The sequence below is a fragment of the Talpa europaea genome (assembly GCF_964194135.1).
Source record: "Talpa europaea genome assembly, chromosome: 4".
In the NCBI taxonomy this organism is placed as follows: domain Eukaryota; kingdom Metazoa; phylum Chordata; class Mammalia; order Eulipotyphla; family Talpidae; genus Talpa; species Talpa europaea.
Window position 1 is genome coordinate 135458520 of NC_140070.1, and position 17449 is coordinate 135475968.

The window sequence follows — 17449 nt, forward strand, 5'->3', positions numbered from 1 at the left end:
CTCAGCCCTTACAACTACTTCTCTATGTATTGCTTCTTCTGAGTCAAATTCGTGACCCGCGTCATAGGTTAAGCCAGAAACACAGTCTCCTCTTGAGTCTTGCATCATCTGTTACAGTTGTTCTGGATTCTGTCCTCAGTGCATGCTTATCCCTGGCTTGTTTGACATTTTATAGTTTTGTAGTCCATTGAAAGTGGCCAATTTTTTCTAAAGATTTATTTATTTATGCATACAAGAACTGGGGTACAGGCCAGAGGTGCAGGGGGTGAGAGGATTCACCAGAGAGAGAGTGGGGAACAAAACAGGCAGACTGACTGAAATACACTGCTGAGGGGAGCAGCGGGCAAGACAGGAGAGTCTTCTGCACCATGTGCGTAGCTCCCTGGCAGGCCAGGGGTTGAACTTGTGCTGCAGAGAGTGCAGACATCTTCTCAGTGCTGTGCTTAACTCCTTGCACCAACAGGGAAGCCCTCTTCTATTTTATTTTATTTTAAATTTTTAAACATCCTCTTTTAGTTTTTCACAGTATAGAATTTCTCCCCTCAAGTGTGGTCATCAAAGTTTTCCCACCACCAAAGTGCCTCGTCCCCAAAACCACACTCCACCTCTTCCTCTCTTCTCCCCCATCCTCCACCCCTCCCGACTGTCTTAGGTCTATGGTCTGATTTCAGGGGTCAGTCTTACAGCTTGTCTTTGAAAGTGGTTGATTCTTAAAGTCTGATTTTTCCAGGCTCCAGCATAAGGGACTTCCAGCCAGAGGAAAGCACTGTGGAGCAAGTGACAGTGAGAGAGTCCTACCACCTCTTGCCACGGGCAGCCTCCCTGCAATAGCTTCATCCTCTTCCCTGGATGCAGCTCCTTGGCACTGGCCTCAGTGGTCCCCACTGCCACCGGATGACGCAGCCTTGGATTCTGCATCACCTCCTCCTCTGCCCCTGCAGCCGTGGGTGGTAGCGTCTTCTTGATGTTGCTAATCCATGGAGTATTTCACCATCAGAATTAAACACTTGTTTAATCTCTCAATTCTATTATAGGCACAACTAATGCCTTGCTTTAAATTCCTCATTTTAAGATACTTTGAGTGGATTCTGTTTTCTGGTTAGACCCTGATTGATACATTGTATTTTTCTCCCTGGATTATTGCCAAGGAGCCTTCCAATTGATAGCTCATACTTTCATTCTTAACTCCCCAATCCATTCTTTTTACTGTAAATTACATCATGTTATTGGCCTGTGTAAACCTATATTGGTTTTTCACTGTACTTGGAGTGAAATATGAACTGCTCAACAAGACTTTCAGGACAACCTACAGCTTTTCAATTTCAGCTTAAGAGTCTGCCCCTCTCCTCAGTCACGAGCCCTGGCCCCGTGTCCTTTACCTGCTGCTGGAATAACAAGACCACTTTGACTGCAGAGCCTTGGCACATGCTGTTTCCTCTGCTTGAAATGTTTCCCTCCCAGAGTCCTGGCTAGAGGCATTTTATCCTTTAGACTTCAGTCTAAATCACCTCCTCATAGGATGCCTCTGATCACACTAACCAAAGTACATCCTCTTGTTACTGGTTTTTAGATAATCTATGCTTTTTTTCTTCTTTGGGTGGTATCATGATTTGTGTTTACACAGTCACTTATGAGTTCTCTAGATCAATGTCTTCCTCCAGTTTCCTCCACAAGAAAGGAAAAGTTGAAAGTTTCACAAATCTGAACTCATGAAGTTCTGTTCACTGACATTTCCAGAGCCCAGAATATGGTCAAGGGTAGTAGAATAACCAGGGGTATGTTCTAAGAAATGTGTTGTTAGGTGATTGGTTGACGTGTAGAAGTCATAGAATGAATTTACGCAAATCTACACAGTATAACTTACTGTATATTGAGGCTCTATGGGCTCACCTATCAGGACCACTGTTGTATGTGAGGTCCTTGGTTTACTGAAACGTCATCAAGGAACGCATGACTGTAGTGTCTGACAAAGACAAGAGGCTCCATGAGTATTGTTGAATGCAAACTAAATGCTTAGGCAGAGGGATTCCTACAACTTAGATTTCCATTAAATAAAAACCTAGATTGGATTTGAAATTGAACACACTGGAGAGTAAGCCATAGTACTGCTGTCTTGGTTAGCCTATTTTTCACAGATGTGTCTTGGGGTTGCTAACACTGTGTTCTGCTTTTGCCTGGGTGCATCTCGGGCCCTCATTGCATTGGGTATGTACGGAAAGCCATACAGAATCTGAAACACACTCTATTCAAGTGTAAAGGGATTTTCTGGATTAAATAAGAGATTCCTTTCTATAAGGACAGCATATTTTTCTTACCCATTTTTTTTAAAGATTTCTTTATGCATAAAAGAGCTGGGGTGCAGGTAAGAGATGTGGTAGGTGAGAAGATTCACCAGAGACAGAGGGGGGAGCAGAACAGGCAGACTGACTGAAATACGTTGCTGAGGGGAGAGGCGGGTGAGATAGGAGAGCTCTGCTGTGCCATGTGGGTCAGCTCCCTAGCCAGGGATGGAGCTCATGCTGCAGTGGCTGCTGATAGCTTCACAGTGCTGCGTCTTAACACCTTAAGCCACAAGGGAGGCCCCTTCTTACCCATTTCTGTGATTCTTCTTCCTCTCAGCAATCATTCCTAAAAAGAGTTGCTGACTGGCTGAGAGCAAGCATTGCCGAGGCCCGTGATGCTGAGCAGGGCGTGTTTTAGGAGGCACGGTGTACATAAACTCTACATGAAATGGAAGGAGCTGTGGTTCAGCCACAAAATTCCATTTCTAATTAGACATGTGAAGGGCAACCTTCAGGATTCATACATCATTTTATTTCTTGCAGATAGTCTTCCTTAAGCACGAAAGACCAAATACACCCTGGTCTATAATTATCTACCTTTCTTTCTGTTTGAATAATGCCTTGTTGCTTAGGAACTGGAGTGATAGGTATGCCATAAATACATCTTCAAATTATATTTCTTTTTTGCTGGATCCATTTTTTTTTTCCTACACTGCTTCTATTGTTATGAAGCTTCATTAGACTGCATGCCCTCTTCAGCGTTTGTTTGTTTGGAATGTGTACAAACTGTGTATGCCCAATTAAGTATGGATAAAATATTCTAGTTTCCATTTGTCTTTCAATATATTTTCTGACATAACTTGGCTTCCATGGAAAAGAACTATTTATGTTTCAAGAAAAAGTGCACAGTTAAAAGGTGATTTATCTAACATTCTATCAGCTGGAGTCCTTCTAATTGATCATTTCTCCCACACATCATGCAATGAAAATGAATGTTGATAGTGATGATATTGAATAAGTAATGACCCCAAATCATCACTAAATTAGCCTATTAATCCAATCCCATAATTTAATGCACCAGAAAATGAAGCCTCTGGGAGATTATTTACCTAAAGCCCCTGGTTAGTGATGGGCTTATAAAACTCACACCAGGGTATTCATCATCTCATCTCTTACCTGACATCTTCATTCCTCTGAAAATGTTGTCTATTCTCAAATAGTCTTAATTGTCAATCCCTCAATTCAAGCCCAAAGCTATTTCTGTTATTTTCAAAAAGCACTTTCCGACTAGGTCTTTTATCTTTCGAGTTAGTCAAGCAGTGATCACTCATTTATTAAACTCTGATGACATCTCCATTCCAAAACTTCTGGATAAACTTCGGGATAATCAGCATCATCTATGTCAAATATTTTTCTTGGGCCTCCCTGGTGGCGCAGGATTTAAATAAATAAAAATAAATATTTAAATCAAATATTTTCTTTTAAAAAGATTTATTTATGCTTACAAGAACTGGGGTGCAGGCCAGAGGTGTGGGGGTGAGAGGATTCACCAGAGTGGGGAGCAGATCAGGCAGATCTACTGAAATAAACTGCTGGGGGGAGCAGCAGGTGAGAGGTCTGCTGTGCCCCATGTGTGTGGCTCCCTGGCCAGGGATCAGATTTGCGCTGCAGTGGCTATTGATAGCTTCCTAGTGCTGAGACTTAACACCTTGTGCCACCAGGGAGGCCCTAAATCAAATATTTTCTTAAATATTTTGTTATGTTATATTTCCCCACAAGCAGATTATCTGGAAGTATATAATCTCACACTCATACCTTCATCTGATGATGGGAGAATGAACATGTGACCCATTTGGTTGAAACTACCTTTGTGTTTCTCCCTTCATTTTTGTTAAGCCTCTTTGGCATTCCTGAGTCTTCAAATTTTCTTTTCTTTTTTTTTTTTTTTATAGAGGCATGCTTTATTTATTTGTTTGCTGGTTTGTTTGTTTTGTTTATACATGCACTGGGTACAGTCAGAAGTGCGGGAGGGTGAGAGAATTCACCAGAGCCAGAGCGGGGAGCAGAGCAGGCAGAAGGACCGAAGTACACTGCTGAGGGGAGCAGCGGGCGGCAGGAGAGGTCTGCGCGCCATGTGGGACCCTCCTCCGGTGGCCGGGGAGCAGCCGGGGATTGAACCGGCGCCCCAGAGGCCGCGGGCAGCTTCGCAACCCAACGCTCAACCGCTGCGCCACCGGGGAGGCCCCAAAATTTCTTAATATCTATAGGGTGCATAGTAATTCTGCACAGTGCAATTAAACAGGAAAAATTCCCTTCATTATACTGTTTTCATGAATTAATTTTTCGTTGAAAGTATCATTTAGTAAACCCTTAATGAATATTGATTCTCTACCAGGTACTGTGCTGGGAGATAAGGAGAGATACTTACTGCATTAAGCAATATAATTTTATGCATTATAGACTAGACTCACATGTAGACCAATTTCTATATTTTTAACAAACTAATTGTTATCAAAGGCTGTAATATTCAAAAGGATCTTTGCATTTCTTTGGCCTTTAAATAGTAATAATATCTGGGCCTCCCTGGTGGCGCAGCCAGTTGTGCGCCGCACTGTGAAGCTGTCCGCAGCCCCTGTGGTGTGGGTTCCATCCTGGCCGGCCAGCGAGAATCCCACGTGGCATGGCAGACCTCTCCTGTCATGACTGCTGCTCCCCTCAGCAGTGTATTTCATTAGTCTGCCTGTTCTGTTCCCTGCTCTGTCTCTGGTGAATTCTCTCACCCTCCCGTGCATTTGGCCTCTACCCTGGTTCTTGTATAAATAAATCTTTAAAAATAAATAGTAATAATAGCTACCAACTAGTGAACTATTACTGTCTACAAGGAACTAAATGATCACTATCTATTTTAGTTCTATGATGACCATAGGGGGTAGTGTATTATGTATGGTATCTGAATTGCTGTACCAAGCACCTCCAGTTCTTATTGAATTAACAAAGTTAGGTTTATTTCTTGCTCATTTCAGAATTCCTTTATTCAAGCAGTGATTGCAGGCATTTCAAGTTCATATCTCTTCCACCCCTGCTTGAGCCTTCATGCGCCATTGGATCCACTAGCATGCAGTCAACCAACCAGAAAAAACATGGGGAGAGCCTCCTGAGGCAGTGAGGGCCCAGATGTGGACATGACATACACTTGTTCTGCTCCCATGCCATTAACCAGAATTGGCAATGGCATCAATCCTATGCAAGAGGAGCTGCAATGGAGTCTACAGATATGCCCACAGAAAAGCAAATGGCTTAGAAAACTCATAGTTTCTTTCTGTCTTCAATTAGGTGCTATTATTATTCCCAGTTAATCCTCAGGAAAGAGACAAAGACTTGCTGGGGGAGGTGAATTGTTGAGCTGAAGCAGAGGCCACATCCTTACCACACAATATTGCCTCCGGCTAGAACTTGGACAGAGCAATGCTAATTACACCAGTGGACTCTGTTGTAACAGGATCCAACTGATAAGGGACACATGAATAGATTTCCCGTAGAAATTGAATGATTGCTTGAGTATTTTTCTAAAATTTTTTTATTTTATTTTCTGAGTCATTGACTTCCAAGCAAATGATTTTGACTGTTCATAAATCAGATGGAAAGTAATTATTTGTTTTAACTACACAGTTATAAGTAATTATTGGGCAATTTGAGCTTTTCCTGATTTTGTTTTGTAGAATTTTGTGTCAGAGTTAAATATAACCTCCCTTAGTGATGACTGAATTAAAAGAAATTATGGCTGTCTCGTCTCCATGGATAATTGGAACGTGTACATGAGGTGCTTGCAATTTTGAATTAATTATTTAATGCTTTTTTCATAAACTACGTTCATGCTTTGCAACAACTGAGGACTAAATAGAATGGTCTATCAAAAAATCCATTTCTTCATTGTGATGATGATACCATATACTTCATTTCAGTTTTAGTGCAAATCTTGATTTCTTACACTAAGTTGAATATATTTAAAAAACAATCATTGATTTATAAGTGTTATATGGGACCATCTCCCTTCACCTACAACTCAATAATATTCCAGTTCCTTCATAGTCACAGAATTTTATCACTCAAATAGTCTGAACTTGAAGTCAGTTGTTAAGGTAGAATTCAAGCAAGCCCTACATATCTGGTCTCTTAGCAAAACTATTCTAGATATCACTTTGATAAGCCTATATTCATAATGTGATTTTTGAAATAATTGGCAGCATTATTCACTGTTTCTTGATGCAGAGCTGTTCTGAGATTTTGTTTTTTGTTTTTTGGGTTTTTTTGCTATTGTTTTTGAAAGGGACTTTCATAAAGAAAGCAAAATTGTTCCTAACTTGATACAGAGCTTCTGAAAAATTGCTAATCTTCTTAAAGCCTCCTTGTGGGAAAGTTACATAGACTTAAGTATCTCAGTGAATTCTAGAGAGAACAAAATTAGTTAACTGGAGCAAAAGTGCTTTGATAAAAACAATATAAATGGTGCAAAGTATTGGTAAAAAATTGTATCTCTTTTTTCCTTGGACACCCTCAGTCAAAATGCTAGGTGAGCTTATGGTTGAAATGTGATTCTTGAAATGATTTTCTCAGGTTCTAATTTCTGTACCCATGAATGTGAGTTTATTTGGGAATAAGGTCTTTGCAGATATAAACAAATTAGGGTGGGCCTTATCCCACTTACTATGGCTTCTAAGAAGAGGGAAGGTGCATGCAAAGGCAGAAACAGGGAGAGAAGGCCAAGTGGGGACAGGGGTGGAGATAGATCCAGAGGCTGGTTGAGAGTCCCTGTCCAGATGTTACAGGGCAGCCCCAACGTGAAATGGGGTGGCCTGACTGTGGGTCCTCACCCACATGCTTAAAAGGGATTTATAATGAGACTCAACTACAGGCATACACAAAAAGATTTAATAAAGGGTTTATTTACAAAAAGGGGAAATGAAGACAGGAATCTGGGGGCGGGGGGGATAAATTGGTGAATGTGTCCTACCAGTTCTGCTGAGCTGGGACTCTAATGCCATGCTGAACGTTGGCGAAAAACCAAAGACCCCCAAGGCCCACATGTCTGGTTATACACCAAGCCTGGCTGCTTAATTCCACCCTCAGTTCCCAGCAACCCTCCCTTCGGTGATGATGACATTATGGGATTTGTAGTCCTTGGTGTCTTGGATGTCTTTGGTCTTGGGTGGGTGTGCAGTTTGGTGAGGACATCCTCTCCCCCGAACACAGACTACCAGGCGGAGAAAAGGATCTTACCTAGAGAAAAGGTCATCATGTACTTGGGGAAATGATACAATCAACATCTTATTTAAAGGCTACAAAAACCCAGTGGATTAAAGACCTGAGTCTGCTCGTCTCACCATATTATGATGAGAATCGGAGGCCGAAACTTAATAAATTTGGCTGTTTTATGCTTCCGTTGTGAGAGATTTAGTTTGAAAACTAAACAGTGCATCTGTTCCTTATCCACTTCCTACAAAACCTGTGAGGTGCCAGTGATCTCTCCACCTTCGTGGAAGTTGGGTCACCCTCCTGTCTCAGACTGAGGGTTTGGTTGGCAAGAACAGAGGTTGACAGGCCCAGCACTAGCATCCACAGACCCACTAGCAGCAAGAATATGCAATAACACCTTCAGGCACTAGGTGGCGCCATGGAAGAGCCTGTCCTGGTGCAGAGGAGGTACAGGCTCCGCTGCTCTGCGGTTCCTGCTGTCAGTAGCCCTGCCCACCAAACTTAAGTGATGATCGCTTGATCGCTAAGGTTGTGTTTAACCCTAATTAGGGCTCAGACTTCGGAGAGAATTCATAATCTTGCTGAAGCAGGAGCTTAGGCAAGGACACCTGGAGGATAAGTTGATGCAGAAAAGAAACCCGAATACTGTGCTTTGAGTCACAACCTAATGCCCCAAACCCACTTCCCAGCCAAAACAGTGATATCAACCCCCTCCCTGCCCCCTACTCTCTCTCTAGCCAATAGAGCCTTCTCCCCAAATCCCTTTTGGATGACTCATTTTGGTTAGATTTCATCCAGAGGCATCCCATGTGATTTGCTTCAGCTCAAATATATATATATATATTTGGTTTCTGTCCCGCATATCTGGGAACACATGGAGTATACGGGGTGGGCACTGGGCATACTCCTCCTCATGAGCTAGTGCTGCCCCACATAATCAAAGCCTAGTGTGAGGTTCTGTAGAGGAAAACAACATCTCTTACTTACATTGATTATCTCCTTTTATAGGCAAGAGGAGAGGCCTGCTGCTACTTGTGCTTCAAGCACATCCAAGACACATTATCCTTTGTTTTCACAAAATTAACATCAGCTCAGGTGAAATTAGTCTTCTTTAAAGCCTTTGATTAGGAAGGGTGTGTGTGTGTGTGTGTGTGTGTGTGTGTGTGTTTAAATAGAACACCCTGTCTTTAAAAGGCAGCCCTGAAACAAATATAGTAATGAAAGTGGGTTTGGATTAATATAATTGTGAAAACTAAGATCTAAGGAGACAGGTTCCCTATAGAGTCAAGTGCAACACAAAACTCAGGCTATTTTATTTACAACTGCAGTGTCTCACCAATCTATCCATTTGAAAATGTAGGTTTACATAAATCCATCACTTGTTACATTAGTAGTCCAGGATTACTTACAGTTTAGCCATTAAGACTTTTAAAAATGCAGTTCATGTCTTAGAAAATTATCCTTCCGTCGAGATTACAGAATTTTATTTAAAATTAAGATTTTTAGATGCAATGTCTCTTTTATTCCACCTTTAGATTCCTTCCTGAAACAGTAAAAATGCCTGCATAAAAATAAAATATTACAATACTAGCAGGAGCAAATTCTGGGGTAAACACTCCCCCTCGTGGTGACATAAGGAAATTCGTCTTTTAACATGTAATTTAATGTTAGTAAGAAATTGGTGTTCTTGTATATGAGAAGAGGCCGCAGCTGGTGGTATTTTATCCAGAATGTGCATATAGATCCAGGGCAGTGCCATGAAATCACGGTTGCAGAAGTCATACTTTAGGGTGTGCAGGAGACGCAGCAAAGGACACTGGTTGCCACGTGGGAAAATATAACCCAGATGAACACAACTAATGAATGGTTGGTGGCATGAAAGATGTACCTCCGTTCAGAAACCTTTCCTAAGTCTTTCTCTGCAGCAAATCATACATACAACTCACCAGTGATTTCAGCCTAGAAATAAATAACATGGATGTGTGTGTGTGTGTGTGTGTGTGTGTGTGTGTGTGTGTTAGGAAGAGGCAGGAAATCACAATCCTGAAGGTAAAAATAATTTAGTTAAAAAGGAATGATTCTTAGCCTCTATTCTCAGAACCTCCCACTCCCTTCTCATTCAAAATGCTGGGGGAAGCTGGGCTCCCCTATCTATTGAAGGCTCTGTAGTACGTAGTACTTGCGGAGGGGGTAGGATGAAAAAGGGGGTGGTGGGAGCCACCTCCCAGGCTCTGAGTCATCCCTGTCCCCAGAGGTCCTTCAGGGACCCCTCCTCACAGACTTTCTACTTCCTTCCGTTTCTGAGGCGAGACCACCATCACCACCCCCACCCCCATTTGCTTGCAGGATTTTATTTCCCCTTTTGTCATAAAAATTTCAGAGGCACATTTTGGGGGCACATTACAGTTTTAGCTAATATTTACTGTCTTCTGAATGACGTGTTGGCTGCCTGGCTTATTGTTTCTTCCCCTTGGCAAAATAGCTTCTGAGTCCCAAAGAGGTCGCCCAATTCCAGGAGAGGTTTGTTCACATTTGTGTATCTTGTTGTCTTTTCTGTTATCATGTAAGGTCTGGGAGGGACACCCAGCTTGCGCTCCCCTCACCTACTACTCTGGCAGCAGGACCTGGGCCACAGATGCCGGAGTCCCTGTTTGGGGGACTTTGCTTCTGTCCAGTTTCACAACTTCAGCCTTGGAGGAGGTCCAAGTATTCATGCTAAGTTCATCTATCTGTGATATTTTAAAAGTGACACAACATAATGTCACCTGCTAGGACATCAGATTGAGAAAATGACGCCAGTCAGTGCTCTGGTGGGGAGCTTGCTGATGAAATGTGGTGATGATGAAAAATAGAGCTTCGTTAGTCTGTCTTCACCATTGTTCAGAGTTTCCAAGCAGAAGGAAGCCCTGCTGATGACCACAGCCCTATAGCACGGATACTAAGTCCTCCTTTGGGGTGGGGGACTGAGGCCCGGGGTCCCTGTAAAGCTGGCTGACTGCTGATGCCCAGGTCGGGCTGAACCCAGAGCCTCTGCCAGCGCAGCGCGCTCCTTAGCACAGGGGTTGCAGAGCGTCAGCACAGCTCCAAAGGGCTTTGCATTCAGCAAGCCCTGGCGGGTGCTGCAGAAGGTCCTAACAGGGACAGCGATGGACGAGACAGGCCAGGCTGCCAAGGCTCTAACGAGTCTTTATCCACCTTTGATCACAGCTGTGAGAAACTTCCAGCGCCACGGCTCGCGCCCACCCCACCGAGCAGTTCCACAAATGGTGTCTAGACACTGCCTCCCACCACAATGCCTGCAGCACTGAGGTCGCAGGACGCGGTCCTGGCACAGAGCTGTGTTGGCAGCGGGGCCTGCTAATTGGGGCAGGTGCCCACGGGGTGACAGCTGCCCGGGTGCCGCCCTCAAAGGCAACCGAAATAGCTGGAGGACGCCTGGGCTGCAGCCCAAGGTGGTGGCTGCAGATATGAGCTCCCCAGCCGGGTGTTGAGAATGGGAACCCCCTAAACCCTGAACCTACCAGGCCTTAGGAAACTGGCGATGCTGGAAATGTGTGTGGGGGCAGCCATAGGCCTGCCAAAAGCAGAAGCAAAAGCTAATGAGCATATCCAGACATGCACACACTCACGCATCCACACTGCCACACAGACACACACATATATGCATATATACACACACACCTATACATACTCACACGCTCCAACAGGTACATGCATGCACACAATACACACTCATACACACAACACACACATACAGATACACCTATAGTCACACAGAAACATATGTATGTTCACAGCGACAGACATTCACACATATACACACACACTCAAACACATACAGTCATACAGCACATACACGCACCTACACACTCATAAACACACTCATGGACACAATACACATGCTCACATAAGCACTCACATACAAACACATGCACACATACAGAAACACCTACACACCCATACATATACTCACAGATATATATATGCTCACACCTACACACAATCATGCACTCACTCTCATACACTCATACCAATATACACATGCAACACACACTCATACACACATATATGTGAATTCACACTTATATACACTCATACACACATAGCTCACACATACAGAAACACACAAACATGCACACATTCACACATACACAAAGACAGCCATGCACATATACACATACATCCATTGTCACACATGTAAAATACACACCTATCTACATGCACTTACACCCAGGCACATGTATGTACACATACATACACAGTCAGTAATCATGGTAGATTCTCTGCCTCTAAGGAGTAGAGGGAGAACTCTGGATAAACATTGTTTCTGGATAGACAAGAATTAGGAATAAAAATATGAGGATAACCATCTCACCATGTAAGAGCCGATGCATGAAAATGCTAAAGGGAGTGTAGCAAATGCTGGCTGCTCACTAGGGAAGCAATTGAAGAAATACATGTGACCTTCTGAGGTTCTAAAGGTATAAATTTTATCAACAGAATTCATCTAACATGAGCATTCACCAGAATATTCTAGAATACAAAGAGGAATGAGGAAAAGTCTCTTAACTGTAACAATTTATAGCAGACTAGGACAGGGAAAATAATTGAAACATTGAGAAAGGTCCAAAGTGTTAGTGGAAAGATATCTATTTTTCTGTGAACTAATGGCTGTTAATTTTCTTCAGAATGTATAATAACAGATATTGAATTTCAATCCTATAATTACATATACATGTATTTCTGCCATGCATCTGTTATGATTTGAGTGGACTTTAAAAAATAAGACAGGGCCTCCCCAGTGGCACAAGTAGTTCAGTGCAGCGCTGTGAAGCTGTCCGCAGCCTCTTCAGTGCCGGTTCAATCCCCACCGCCCCCGGAGCAACCCACATGGCACAGCAGACCTCTCCAGTCGTGCCTGCTGCTCCCCTCAGCAGTGTATTCCGTCAGTCTGCCTGTTCTGCTCCCCGCTCTGTCTCTGGTGAATCCTATTACCCTCCTGTGTATCTGGCCTGAACCCCGGTTCTTGTATAAATAAATCTAAAAAGAAATAGAAACATGTCTTAATGAGATGCTAAATATGAAAAGCATATTGATTCATATCTTGCACTTTTTTTTAGGTAAGCTCCAATAATACCCGCTCACATAATCTGTGTTTGCAATTAAACCTTGACCGCAGAATCAGATACCTATTCATTTTCTTACACATCAAAAGTATCAGTGAATTAGAGATACTTAGAACATTTTAATAAGCCACCTTCTTTTATTTCAAAAGCTTGTACTTGCACGTTGCTGTGTACTTGTTATCACAGAATACCTAACGATTACACTCCCTTTTGGATGTTGCAAGAATGAAATTAAGATAATACTCATAAAGTCTTTTGAGACCCTTGTTACAGAGATTTTAGATAAGGCGTTCATTGTAATTAGAGGAAGCTAAAGCATTCTATTAAAACCCCACAAAATTTACTTTTTAATTGTGTATTATTTGCTAATATTTACGTGTGTATATTAGGGGGAATAATGTTCCACAAAGATCTCCAGATCCTGTAATCTATTTGTGTTGCTTTATATGACAAAAGGGATTTTGCACAGGAGATTTAAAATCTTGCCATGGGGAGATTATGCTCTATGGTCAGCATATATCAAAGGTATCAAGGGTTCCCACCCCCCACTACTCCTACAGAGTAGCTAACCTGCTCATCACTGTTTATATTCCTTCTTTTCTTTAATTTGAACATTCTTCCATTCTCCCTGAGCTGTCAGGGGATTTGTCCTTCTGTCACTGTAATTCCTCTGGTCAGGGCTGACTTATCCAGTGGAACAAACACATGGTTTAATGCCCGTGATACTTGCAGCATCCTCGAAAGGTTTAATTTCTTTTAATAAGATGAAACATATGAATATAATAATAACATACAATCCAGAACAACGAATTCAGTCTCCATACCAATAGTCATAAAATACAAATTTTGATTTCTTTTTTCATGGAGAAGTGGACTGAACCCACAAAGTCGTAATGTCATCCTACCCGTAGGCCCTCTTCAGATGGGGAATATGGCTCAGTTCAGTGGGGAAATATGCAGTTGCCCTCTCTTCTAAATGATTGCCACCATGGTAGAATGCTTATTGGCTAGACTCTTCAGATGCTGTTGGAATGAGCACTATATTCCCTCAGAAGCCTGAATTACCCCCACATTTGCACATGTCTCTCCCTGAGTATATCTGCTTTTGACTAGCATAGACTCACCATCTTGGATTCAAAGAGATGCAACAAAACCAGTATTTGGTTTGGTTTGACTAGAACATCTGTTGCCTTTGTCTTATATTTCCTATTCAATTCCTGCTCAGCTTTGTGCCAAGCTTGCAATCATTCCATAGTAAGAATTTCAATGGCATCTCCTACTTCCTTTGATATTTTCTGGTTTATTCATAAAATTCCCATAGAATTTATGGTGTGTATGTTTTGTAGAAGCCTATATTTACTAAACTCTTTACTGTTGAACATTTATTAGGGGGTGCTACTTAGACTTGGTATCTCTGGTGGGCTTTGAGGGGTGTTGTAGAATTACTTCTCAAAATCTGTCTCACAAGTCTAATAAAGCACTTGAAATAGCCTCATCAAAACAGTTTTTTTTATCTCTATTCAAATCTTTCTCTTTCCTATTACCTCTTTATTTCCCCTTCCTTTTATCCCATAGAGGCTTAGACATCAAATTTTAAAGTATAAAAACTCTCCAGAAGGGCTTAGTAACTATGCGGCCTCATTTCCAGTGGTTTCCATTCAGTAGACTTAGGTTGGGCTTCTGTGTCTCATTTTCACTAGACCCTACTTGAATTGATGAAGTCAGGGATAAGCTGCCTTAACTTCTTACTGGCTTGCTCACACAGAAATGGAACTTTATTTTTCAGTTACTTCACAAATTTAGGCAAGCCTTAGGCAAGCCCAGAACCAAGTGTTAAAAAATAGTTAAAGAGGGCAAGTTAAGGCCTCCCTGGTGGCCAGCGGTTGAGCGCTGGGCTGCAAAGCTGCCCACAGCCTCTGCAGCGACCGGTTCTATCCCCAGTTGCCGAGTGAGGATCCCACATGGTGCGCAGACCTCTCCTGCCGCCCGCTGCTCCCCTCAGCAGTGTATTTCGTCAGTCTGCCTGTTCTGTTCTCCGCTCTGGCTCTGGCGAATTCTCTCACCCTCCCATGCTTCTGACTGTACCCTGTGCTTGTATCAATCAATCAATCAATCAATCAATCAATTTTTTTTTTTTTAAAAGCCAAGTTAGGTGATTCAAACTTTAACAATTCATGAAGCAGGCAGTGTCCATTCTCAGGAGTCCAAAATACAGCAAAATGGGACAGAAGCAAGATGCTTTTATGAATTAAAGAATAAGGAACAGGAAGAGAAAAACAGAACATGAATAGGAATGAGGAGTACAGAGCCCAGAGTTAGCTTGGCCTTTAGGGAACTGCTGAGCAGCTCTGTGGCATTTCCTGTCGCACACAGCATTTACAGGAACACCAAATATTCTGCCTGCTGACATGGCACCCAGGGCAGGAAAGGCTCCATCATGGACATAGAAATTTATTTCAGCGCTATTAGCACTGAGGCCTGAGTTCCATCCCTGGCCAGGGGGCTGACACACATGGAGCAGCAGACCTTTCCTGTCTTGCCTGCTGATCCCCTCAGCAGTGTATTTCAGTAGATCTGCCTGCTCTGTTCCCTGCTCTGTATCTGGTGAATCCTCTCACCACCCCCCACCCCCGCCTCTCTGGACTACAACCTAGTTCTTCTATGCAAAAAAAAAAAAAAAAAAAAATCACAAGCTGCAAGAAATGTAAAGAACTATGGAAGGAGACAGTGGGATGAAATATGAATAGTTGCCACTGATAGCATACACCACGCCGGGCATTTAACACCTGCTCCTTTAAATCCTCAATCCTGGAGGAATAAGTGCTAGTGTAACTATTTTGCAATTGGAAAAGTGAGGCTGAAACAATGAATACACTGTCCTTTTCACATAGTAATTAGTAGAGATGGTCTATAAATCCAAATATAATCCCAAGTCTTTGCTTTGGGGAAGAGAGAAAGTTTATTGAACTTGACATCAACTAGTGGCCAAGGCTGTCTCCACAGCCAATAATTCTTAGCCTCTTATCCAGCTTAGAGGTCGTATCACCTTTCATTAAAAAAGGATTTCATGTTTGCCCATTTAATTATTCTCTAATGCTTTTAGTTAAGAAGTTCTGAGCTCCTTATATTTTTGTGTTCAAAGGAGTTGTGTCGATTTTTGGGCTTATTGAAAATTGATTGAATTGATCTAGACACTAGTTCTCTGCTCAGCCACATCCAATCTACCTTAAAGACACTGTAGTCTTGATTTGGCTACTGGCAATGCCCCTTAACTGCTATAAATTGCTGTCCTCTCCCTGCTCACAGCAGACAGCATGGGGTTTTCGAAGGATCCATGGCACTAATGCCTTGCTCCTCTCTCTCCCATTGTCTAGTAAGTTATTCTGACAATAAACTATAGGTCACTCCTCACTGTTCCCCGCCCCATTTTATCTCCTCTGCTGCAAGGTCCATGGGGTTCTGTATCTGATTCTGGCTAGGCCCTACTTGAAGCTGATAAAGCCAGGGAGGCTCCTTTCGTAGATCAAAATTCTGTCCACACTCAAGTTTCAGTGCAAAAGTGTTACATACAGTACATGACCCTGGACATCCTTTCTTTTTGGATTGTTAATTTACATGTTCCTTTTACTTTTATTCATGAGAAGTCTAGTTAGGTTTTTGGGGTGCTGTAATCTTTGGCTCCAGTTGCCATAACAAAATACTACAACAACATGGCTTATACAGCAGAAATGTATCTCCTCATTCAGTTCTGGAGGCTAGAAATCTGAGATGGAGGTGGCAGGCCTGGTGAGTTTCTAGTGAGAGCTCTCTTCCTGGCTTGTAGATGGCCACCTCCTCGTGTTATCACGAGCCCTTTCCTTATACACTCTGTGTGTGTGTGTGTGTGTGTGTGTGTGTGTGTGTGTGAGAGAGAGAGAGAGAGAGAGAGAGAGAGAGAAAGAAAGAGAGAGAGATAAAACTCTGATATCTCTTTTTATAAGAACGTTAATCCTATTACATTATCCTTATGATCACATTTAACCATTCTTTATTAAAAATTGAGTCACAATGGAAGTCAGACTTTCAACATACAAATTTAGGAAGGACAGAAACATTCAGTCCAACACCAGGTAAGAAGCCAAAACGTAGATATCACCAAGAGCCTATTGTCATTTCAGTCTTTCCTTAGATGCAGTCACCAAGGCATGTCCACTTCATCTAAAAACTGTAGAAGCGATGACAAATCTTTGGAAAGCTTCAACTGATTTTGTTGTAGAATCTCCAATTGAAATTAATGATTTCCTATTCAGACCTTGCTACAAACAGAACACACCAGGAATTTCTCAGCTAGTAACTTCTTTCTCCTTCACACATCACTACCCATTGCTGCAACACTCTAAACCCAGTGGCTCGCCTTCTCTTGCCAGAATAGGGAGAATTCCATGATTGCTCATTTTTGTTTGGAAACTTTCCAAGGTCTGCAAAGAGCCATTGGAGACTCCCTTGAATATCTCTAATTTAATTTTGTTTGTTCATGGCTTGACTTCAAAAGTAAAACTGGAATTTGCCAGGCAGGTTATGTTATAACAGATCCGAATTTACTCTTAAAATATAAGCCACTCCCAGAAATTTAATCAGTTTAAATGGTGAAATTAATTGTCCTTGCCAGATCTGCCAAATAGCAAAAGATAAAAGAGCAAATATTTATAGTTAAAGTATGATCTTGGGCTAGTCCATGACTTCAAATACCATAGTGTTTCCTGACTTTTACAGAAAATCTTATGAAAACATAGTTAAAAAATTATATGC